The 11,158-nt window shown below is 37.7% G+C and overlaps 1 pseudogene; it reads left to right on the forward strand.

Moving 5' to 3' along the window:
- Positions 1 to 9,623: 9,623 nt before the first annotated feature.
- LOC109377383 (small glutamine-rich tetratricopeptide repeat-containing protein alpha pseudogene) lies at positions 9,624 to 10,912 on the forward strand (annotated as a pseudogene).
- Positions 10,913 to 11,158: the final 246 nt, after the last annotated feature.

The following is an 11,158-nucleotide window of genomic DNA, read 5'->3' on the forward strand; positions in this document are numbered from 1 at the left end:
AAATATTAAATTTTCTGAGCATTATATTTTAACATCTGTAATGAAGATAGTTATAATAAGTAAGCTTAAGTAGAACAAGTAATTTGAAACTGATATGATTATATTCAAAGCTTTAATATACAAATATTTCTATAATTTTCTATATCATTTTATATATATTAACATTAACTCATTAAAATATTTAAATAAGTTCTTTTTCAGCTTTGGCAGGGTATGAAAAGATCTGTGCAAAGGTCTCTAAACATGCTAGCTTTTTTTTCATACTATTTGATCAATGGGTTAAAATATTTATTTCTTTTGAGAACTCTTATTGGGTACTTCTTCAAATAACATTACAAAAAGCATAATTGATTTTTCAAGGTTTAGATTATTTGGCTCTTGTGTCATTCTTAATGTTCCATATATTCTGAGGCATTGCAGTAGATATGGAATGTCTCCTGTGTATTGTTTAGGAGGTATGGGTACTAGGCAACCCAATACCTCTCCATTCCCATTAATGAAATGAATGACCTTTGCAGAAAGACAGTCTAGCCTCTCCAAATAAAAGAGAGCTAATAGCTTACAATCAATATAGGAACACATTTCCAACATGGTCAGAATTTAAAGGAGTATAAAACACTTCTGAAAACTCTGTTGCACAATTTAACCTGCAGAGCAAAATATTTTATAAAACCTGTATCTTAGAATAGTTTCATTTATTTTAGGGATTTCTTTCTTCATAAAAATAGACTCATTAAGATTTTTAGAATATTCATTGTTTACATGTTGGGAAAAATTATAGTTATTCTGACTAAATTTATACTTCTTGATTAGGTAATATAACCATTAAAGGCCTGGGCATATACTCATCTCAATGTATTCATCTCAATATACTAATTTGCTCATTACCTACTGAAGAATGAAAGAAAAAAGGAATGAAAGAAAATATATCAAACACTTCAAGTTAAGATTAGGTTAAGTTTTATTACTATGAGAAATGAATAATTAAACAAAGAATTTTGGGGGCTGATGAATATATTCCCTATCTTGATTCTAGTGATTGTTTCACACGTGTCAAAATTAACAACTGTATTATACATCTTAAGTATGTGTTTTACTGTATATAAAATATACCTCAATAAAGCAGTTTTAAGATTAATAATTACAATACTAAGTATAAATTTTGAACTTATAACATGTTTTTAGAATATAATCATGCAAAATGAGCCTAGTGTACAGAAATTATGAAAAAAATTTAAATCTTCATACTCTGTGCTGAATATAAGATGAGCATTTAAAACTATATTTGATTACTAACATATACTCCTGACATAACAAAAAATTTGTCTAATGAATAATCATTTGTTCCTTTTAACTATGTCCAAGACTTTGTTTTGTTGAGACTAAAGCTTCAAAATTCACCTCTCCTTCCCCCAACAGGGAACTTCGGGTACCCCACCACTCTGGTCTAGAGGAGAGAAGACAGCATCCACAATACTGTATCTTGTTCAATACTCATCCTTCTCAAAAGCAATTGCTCATCCCTCTCTTAAAAAGTTCTGCTATTTTGGAGCTTATACCTTTTGAACTAACCACTCTCTTCTCATTGATGCTGCCTACAACCTCTTTATTAGTTCCAATATTTATCAAAGACTATGGCACTTATCTCTTGGCATTCTAAATAATTTCAGTATTCAAGCGACTGACTTACCCAACATTTTCAATTCCTTGACCTTGTAATGGCCAATGATTAGCTTCTCCCTAATCATCAATCTCATGGGTACAACCTAGCTATTTTTGCTACAAAGTCGCTCCATTTCCAAAAGCATTAATTCTGTAACCATCCTAAGAGCAAAAACTCCACTATCCCAAGTTTCATTTCTCCATCTTTCAGTTTCTAAACCTCAAATGTCAGAGAACAAGTATTTCAGGTTTTGCACACATAGGGTCTCTGCCTCAACTACTCGATTTTGCTGTTGTAGCACAAAAACAGCTGTAGACTATATGTAAACAATAGGCATGGCTGGGTTAGAATATAAGGCTTTTTTCACGAACACTGAAGCTTGTGTTTCTTACAGTTTTTACATGCCTCTGAATATTATACACCTTTGATGTTTTTTCAAACATTTAACAATGTGAAAAACATTTTTTAACTGTAAGCTATCCAAAAACAGGGCCAGATTTGGCCTGTGGGCTGTCATTTGCAAACCCTGCTGTATCTCATCAGGACCCTTAGATTACTCATCATTTGACTTTCTTCCAATTCATCACCCCTCTCCTGTCTTTATTTATTTTCTTCTTTATCCTACTCTGATTGTAAGATTGCCCTATTTTAATAATGCTATCACCAATAACCTAAACTGCTTAGCCTCTCTCCTTTATTCTTCAACCATCTGGCAAATCACCAGCACTGTGTTAACCTGATTACATGTTTTCTCCATGACTAACCCAAGGGTAGCTTGGCACTGCTGCAGAAAGTCATAGCAGGGAGGAAGGATGTTTCACTAAAAATACAAACACTAACTCAGTGAAGAGGGGCACATTGTATTTTAAAGAAAATGTTAAATGTCCAGTTCATGGTATGTGTGTGTCCTCCTACTTGATATTCATTCTATTCTTAAAATCTATACCATTCTTTAAAAAGCAGTTTTGTTTAAGTTTTGCAATAATTTATTACTTAAGAGACATTTTTCATCTTAAAGGACTTTCAAGCAGTTATTAATAACCTTTAGAAAAAAAAGAATAACATAATAAAAAAAGTAATAATAAGACCATGCATGCTCAAAAAATAAATAAATAAATAGATTGGCCACATTGGCTTTGAGTATTTTTATAATTTTGTTGAGATGGCTCCACTGAAAACCAGGTTGGTAGCTTAGGCTGTTTGCTATTGTCTTTTGTAGGTAGAGTCTAACCAAGTTGTTATTAAAGTTACATCTAACCTAATAATTTGCTGTTTTCATAAATACAATGACACTCTTTTATAAGAGTATTCATAATTGTACCTTGGACAGCATTGTAGAGTATTAGCTTACCCAGTTATTCATCCATAAGGCAATCTTCACAGAATAAATCCCAAGAATAGCTTTATAGTAAAGAATAAATGATGCACATGTATGCATGCATGCAAACACAAACTCTGTCTCTCAACATATTCAGGGAATTTGAAGAAAGTTTTGAATAAATGCTTGTTAGATTAAAATAAATGCTTATGGTTTATTAATTCTATACAATAATTAAATTTTGGGAGTTTAAATAATTTAAACATGATTAAAAATTAACTAATATTCTACTTTTAGGTTTTAGACATCTAAAACATTGTAGAGACATTTAAAACATTGTAGAGACAATGTAGAGACATCTGCTTCCAATGTCTCTAAATTGAAAGACAATAAATCACTTTTCTAATAATAAGAAACATTGGTGTGATATTTTTCACTCATAACAATAAGTGAGGAATTTTCTGGACAAGGTGGTGGAGTAGGTAAATGCTGTGCTTGACACCTCCCATGACCACATCAAAATTACAACTAAACTACAGAATAAACATCATTGAGAATCACCTGAAGTCTAGCTAAAAAAAGTCCTACATCTAAGGACATACAGAGGAAGCCACATTGACTGGTAGGAGAGGTGGAGACACAGAACTAGCTAGACTTACATTCATATGTGGCAGTTAAAAATCTGAGATGCAGAGGTCCCCCCCAGAGGAGAAAGGGGTCCTAGTTTCACAGAGGGCTCCCCAGTGCAGGGTTCCAGTGCCAGGAAGGGAAGTTCCCATAACTTCAAGCTTTGAAAACCTGTGGAGATTGTGGCCAAGTGAGACCAAGGCTGCTGATTCCCAAGTATTTCTCATAAAGGGCCCATGCATGGACTTACTCACTGATGGACCCACCCACTCAGTTCCAGCACTGGGGCAGCAGCTTGAAAGCTGCCAGCGACATATAGGGAGAAATTGAATTGTCTAGCTTCAGGGTGGAGGTTGGAGGGGCAGCTTTTCCTCACACAGAAGTGCTGGAAGAATCCATTGTTTCTTTGTTGAACCCTCCCCAACCCAATACAGAGTTGCAGACAGCTGTCATGAGTATCCATCAATCTGGCTAACACCGTTCCTCCACCCCACCCTGGTAATTCCCTAAGACCCCTACCTACTCAACTTGTAGGCCCACCCAAGCCACTGCCAGTGGTTTTCCCATGCAAATGGCTTCGCTTGGTTCATGCGGCAGACATTCCTAAAATCTCTCAAAGATTCACAAAACCCAAAAAGCAGCATCTGGCCTTGCTGAGCAGCCCCAAGCCCAGCAATAGGGGTAGCTGCCCTTAGTTCACAGCTTGGCCTCTTGAGGGACCTCCAAGCCAAGCATGGGTGGCAACCATCTGCAGATTGCTTTGTGATTTATGACAGGTGGCCCGCAGCATGGCGCAGTCTGCTGTTAAACTTGACCTGTGATGGGGCCCCTCCTCAGGAGGCCCCAGGGCCTGCTTACCTTGAGTTTGAACTCAGATCCAGCCAAGGTACCACCTTGCTGCCTGAGGACTGCATACCCAAAGGATAGCTTCGGCAGGCACCAGAGCCCTGCTAAAGTGTAACCTGCTCTGTAGGATCAGCATCTGCACAACGGCTCCTCAACTGTAGTCATGACCAGTCCTCACAACCAATCAGCTCAAGGGTCAGTCTCTCCCATTAATGTGCAAACAGCAACCAAGGCTCAACTACAACAGGAAAGTACACAAGGGACACACCTGGAGCATACTGCTCTACCAGGGCCTCACAGGACACCTAATACATAAGGCCACTTTGCTAAGACCAGGAGACATAACAGCTCTGCCTAAATACCTAGAAACAAGCACAGGGAAGCAGCCAAAATGAAGAGACAAAGAAACATGTCCCAAATAAAAGCACAGGACAAAGCTTCAGACAAAGGACTAAACAAAATGGAGACAAGCAATCTACCAGAAATAGAGTTCAAAACACTGGTTATAAGGATGCTCAGTGATCTCAGGGAGAACTTCAACAAGGTGATAGGAAAAATAAAAATGAAGATAGAAAACATAGAAAGGAACCAATCAGAAGTAAAAAATATAATAACAGAAATGAAGACTATGTTAGAGGCAATCAACATTAGATGAAGCTGAGGATCAAACCAGCAATGTAGAAGTTAGGTAGGAGAAAACACCCAATCAGAACATCAATAAAAAACAGGATAAAAAAAAAAACACATGAGGATAGTTTAAGGGACCTCTGGATCAATATTAATCGGACCAACATTTGCATCATAGGGGTACCAGAAGAGAGAGCACGGGAAATTGAAAAACAATTTGAAGAAATAATGACAGAAAATATCCCTAACCTAGCAAAGGAAGTAGATAGACAAGCCCAGGAAGTACAGAGAATTCCACACAAGATGAACCTAAAGAGGCCCACACAAAAACACATCATAATTAAAATGCCAAAGTTAAAGACAAAGAATTTTAAAAGCAGCAAGAGAAATGCAGTTAGTTACCTACAAGGGAGATCCCATAAAACTATCAGCTGATTTCTCAACAAAAACTGCAGGCCAAAAGGGATTGACATGAAATATTCGAAGTGATGAAAAGCTAAGTAGGACTTACAACCAAGATTACTCTACTCAGCAAAGCTAGCATTTATTATTGAAGAACAGATAAAAGTTTCCCAGAGAATAAAGAGCTGAAGGCATTCATCACCACCAAACCAGTATCACAAAGAATGTTAGAGGGACTTCAAGGTGAAAAAAAAAAAAAAAAGTTGGATGGTAACACTTATACCAGACAAAATAGACTTTTAAACAAATGCTATAACAAAAAACAAAGAATGTCCCAGTAATCTGACTTCTGGGTATTTATCTGAAGAAAACCAAAACACTACTTCAAAGGTACGTGTGCATCCATATGTCCATTGCAGCATTATTTACAATGGCCAAGATGTGGAGGCAGCCTGGGTGCCCATCAATGAATGAAAAGATAAAAAAGAGGTGGTACATATTTATGATGAAATGTTACTCAGCCATAAAGAAGAATGAAATCTTATGGACCTAGCGGGTGTTTTGCTGAGTGAAGTAAGTGAGAGAAAATACAAATACAATATGATTTCACTTATATGTAGAATCTAAAGAACAAAACAAACAAACAGAAACAAACTCATAGATACAGAGATCTTTTTGATGGTTGCCAGGTGGGAGGGAAGTTGGGGGCAGTGAGTGAAAAAAGAAAAGGGATTAAAAAGTACAAATTGGTAGTTATAAAATAGTCATGGGGATGTAAAATATAGCATAAGGAATATATTTAATAACAATGTAATAACTATGTTTGGTGTCAGATAGGTACTAGATTTATCGGAGCGATCACTTTGTAACTCATACAAATGTCTAATCACTATGTAGTAGACCTGAAACTAATATAATATTGCACGTCAACTGTAACTGAAAAGTAAAATAAATTATTAAAGTTCAAAAACAATAAATGAAGGAAAGTCAGAATTACAAATGATACCATTTTTATCAAGACGCCCACACAGAGCTGGCCGAGTGGCGCTTTGGTTAAGAGTTGGCTTGAGACGCCAGCTCTGAGCAGCAGGGCCCCAGTTCAGATCCCACATGAGGGCCAGTGACGCTGAGCCCTTTACAGCTAAGATGGTGAACAACAGCTTGACCTGGAGTGGTGCCATTTGTCACCGGTGATGGCGTAGGCTGCAGTGAGGCTGCAGTGGGCTGCTATAAAGCTACCGTGAGCTGCCAACAGCTGCCGTGAGTGGCCGTGAGCGGCCGTCCAGTGGCTGGCTACTGATCTGCCTTACCCAGGAAGAGCACAATGATAATACCAACATGGGCCAGTGAAGCAACATCCTCCACAACTAGCCTGAAGAACAAAAGGATAGCAACTTGTCTGTTCTCCTTCCCCCAATTCCCCAGCACTGTTCCCCTCCCCCAATTTCCCAATAAAATCTTTAAAAAAAAAAATAGCCCACATGGCTACAGAATTCATTTGTGATTTTAGATTTGCTGTGTTACCTTTTGTTCATTACACTGCAAAGATTTTTGTTCTTTTCAAACAACAGGAACCATAGTATTCACACTACTTATATTTGTTTTTCTTCCCGCAGGCAATATGTAATGAACATCTTAGCAGCACTTCAGTATAATTTCAATGATTTCTTTTTGTCCTGAATTATGATTACTGTAGGTTTGTACTTGCTCTCCTTTGTCTAGGTGTGTAGAACTTCTGTTTACTATTTCAGGAAGATATCCAGAAGAATCCAGACTTTTCAAATATCTTTTATATACTTTAAAAAATGCTTTTCTAAATACCCATTAACTTTATAATAAAAAAAATACCCTAAGTGTCTTCCCTTCATGTACCCAAGTGCCCATGCTCCCTTGAGGTGATCCTTCAACGGATGCTCTTATTAGTCTTTTAAAATCTTCTAGGTATTAAAGATTTTATTTTATTAAAAACTTAAGGTTTGCCTGTAGCATTCATTTTTTAAGTTTAGCATGTTAAACTGAGTAAGCAATCCTTCTCTAAACTTTCAGTTATCCTTACTGTGTTTTCCACAACTGTCTTAAGATACCAAGGCCTAATAAAACGTGACACATCCTTATGTTAGAATATTAGGCTGCCATTTAAAATCATCTTTTTGGGAAATGCACTTAATAACATGTAAAAAGTTTATGAAATAGTATTAGGTGGGAAATTGTAATACAAAATTGTATATGATATTTATATGTATACAAAAATATCTTGCTAAACTGAGAGTTTACTAGTGTTTGTCTCTGAAGGAAATGGTTTCCATAATTTTAAATTACTCTTTATAATTTTCAATAGATTTTATAAGTATAAATTATATATATAATAAAGGACATCTTATTTTCTTTTCATGATTGTTTTATATTATTTTCGTTTATTATTGTCTTTAATATAATTTGCAATTGTTTGAGACTTGATCCATTCTATTTTCAATTCTACATTTTGCTTCTAAAATATTCTATTACTTCTGCATAAAATGTCACCTTATGGAAGATTACTGTAGAATAGAAGTCATCAAATTATAGTCCACAGGCTAAGGCAGCCCACAGTGAGCTAATAAGCATTTTACATTTTTAAATGGTGGGGGGAAATATCAAAGAAAGAATAGTATTTTGTGATATGTAAAAACTAAATTAAATTCAAATTTTAATGTTCATCAATAAAGTATTATTGGAACGCAGCCACACACATTTGTTTCCATATTATCTAGGACTTCTGTTACACTACAATTGAAGGGTTGAGCAGTTTCAAAAGAAACTAAATGGCCCACAAAGCCTCAAATATTTACTATTGGGACAGTCACAGAAAGTTTGCTAACCCTTGATTAAGATGGCGACTTCTGAAATTTTGTATACAAATCACAAATAGAATCTTATTAAATATCAATTTTAATTCTGTGGTCTGAAACTGCATTTTAAACAAGTTCCAAGTGAAGTTAATGCTGCTGATCCATGAACCACAGTCTAAGTGGTAAAGCTCTGGATTACCATTTTAATTATAATATGCAAAATGTGCTAGTTATAAAAAAATTTTTAAAAACACATTTTCAATTGTGTGTGTGGGTGTGTGTGTGTGTGTGAGAGAGAGAGAGAGAGAGAGAATCTTCAGATCACCCTTTTATTGAAAATCAGTAATACTGGATCTAGACAAATTGTGAGTAGGGATAGAGAAAATGTAGTATACTAAAAAAAAAGTTACAGAGCATTGATGTATAGTACATGTTTAGGGGAATTTTTCTGTGTTCTAGCCTATATAAAGTATTCAATACATTGACACATAACAACAGATTATATTTTCTAGCATAGTTATTCATGCAATAATGAATTAAGTGTGCTACATTTCTATAAAGATACTAAAATGTTCAATTCAAACACATCAGTAATAAATGTGCCTATAAAGTTTATAATAATGATTAGATTAAAATTCCTTGGTTCTTTCCCCTTTTTGAGAAAATTATCTCAAACTATTTTAACAATCTCAAAGAAAATAGACCCTGTAAATGATTGTATCTATTCACTATACACTAAAGGAGCAGTCCTAAGCCTCTTTCTCAGTATTGATAGAATGACAAAGTGAGCAATTGTGTTGGAAGAGCTTTCCCAGGGAGGAACTAAAGGGTTACAATTTCTGCTGTGTGAAATACTCTATGTTTGGATTCTACCTTCTTTCTAAATTGCTTCCTCTCCCCTTAGGCTGGTTTGGTTAAGGATGAGCTTGTGATTACCTCCTCTTGGGAGGTCTCTTTGTCCTTGTAAGATTTAGCAAAACCAGAGAAAAGATGCCTGGGGTGGCCAGTATACAGGAGCTCTTCTCTAAATTTTAGGGAGAAACGTTATTTTACTTGGGTAAAAATTCCTTGCCTCTTGTATAGGGGGGGATGCTCTAGGAACAAAATCAGGAAAAGACCACTAAGCCTAAGTCCAGTCTATATCTTAAAACTAGAGGACTGCTGGAATTCCCAGAGTGTTATCCCCTGGTAATAAAAACAAATAAACACAAAGATTTACACTTCCATTTACACCGTTTTTGTATTCCTGAATAATCCTGTATATTTTAAAACACGCCAAAAATGCCCTTTTGTTGTTTATATGTAAAATAGAATGAGACTCTACACTCAGGTAATATAAATCAATTATAGGAATGTTGAACAAGATATTTCAAAGTTATGCGAGAAACGTTTTCTTGTGTCAAGCTGTACTTGTATTGCAGTGTGAGTAGCATCCCTGGCTGTCAGCCACTACCTGCTTGCTGGCAGTGTCCCTCAGTCATTGTGAAAACCAAAATGCCCACAAATTCCAAATGTCCCCTGCTGGTACAAAACTCACTAAGAACTTATGCAATAGAGCAAAGAATGAGAAGAATAATAGTAGTAGCAGTAGTAATAAAACATGTTGTCAGGATCCGTTACCTTCATTCTCTTCAGCAATGAGTTTATCTCAGCTACTTAAGATGTATTCTTTTCAAACTGCACTTCAAAAGCACAAGAATGTACATACTCGGACACTGCATGGTCTCAAATCGAGTCTTGTAGGTCACTTTGAGGTGACAGTGGAGACAGTGACCTCACACTCCCCAGACTCTTCTGGAAATGTTGGAAGCAGCTGCTGTGGGCAAGAAGATATGATAGGACCTGAGAATCCCCAGCGAAGCCCGCCTTCCGAAGAGGACTGAGACGAGGCAGAGGCCTCGAAACCGACGGAAAGGAGCAAATGAAAACAGAATATGTTGAAGCCACCGTGTACTTCTCAGCCAAAGCCGTGGAGCTTCTCTGAGCCCACACCCTCCATTCCCGCCAGGCAGCAGTGGCCTCCTGGGAACTACGGCCAGGCAGGTGACCAGGTGCAAGCGGCGTCTGCATAGACCCGTCCCCCAGCACAAAGCTTACAGCAGGTGGGCCTAGCGCTTTCCCGTTTTCAACAAGCACACCGTGGGGTGGCCGGCTCCATGAAGGCCGTAGAGCTGGACCCCGGTGAGACATACAAGTCATTTCTCAAGATAGCCGCCCTGAAGCTGAGAGGGGCACCGAGTCCCACGGGAGGTGTCGGCACTTTTGATGTCACCTGCACGCTGAACAACCCGAGCTTTGTGAGCATGTTATCAAACCTCATGAACGATCCTCTAGTTCAACAGCCCCAGTCGGGATGATTTCGGGCCACCCACCCCCTTGGGGACTCCCGGCACTACCCCCTTGCAGAAGGACCTGCCCAGTCTCATCCAGGAGGGGCAGCAGTTCGCTCAGCAGATGCAGCCGCAGAACCCAGACAGAATGGTTTGTAAGCCAGATCCAATGTCGGGTCCCCGGGTGCCAGCTGTGTGGACCACCAGGAATGACCTCCCACCTGGTAACTCAGCACCACCATGCCCTTCTCCTCAGGCTGGAAGCTTTCTCGTATGTTGCCATTTTCTCCCGTTGGATTGCCCAAGGGAGAAAAAGAAAAAGAAATAGGCTGTGCATGTCTAAAAAAATTTTTAAAAAGGTATCCTAAGGGCCGGCAGAGTGGCTCAGTTGGTTAAGAGCTCGCTCAAGAGTTTGAGCTCTGAGCAACAGCAGTTCGAGTCCAGCCCGAGCTGAGCAGCCGCTGAGCTGCCAACAGGTAGCAGGATGGCTCAGCTAAAAAAAAAAAAAAAAAAAAAA

The sequence above is a fragment of the Hipposideros armiger genome, unplaced genomic scaffold (genome assembly GCF_001890085.2).
Source record: "Hipposideros armiger isolate ML-2016 unplaced genomic scaffold, ASM189008v1 scaffold_1381, whole genome shotgun sequence".
Taxonomy (NCBI): domain Eukaryota; kingdom Metazoa; phylum Chordata; class Mammalia; order Chiroptera; family Hipposideridae; genus Hipposideros; species Hipposideros armiger.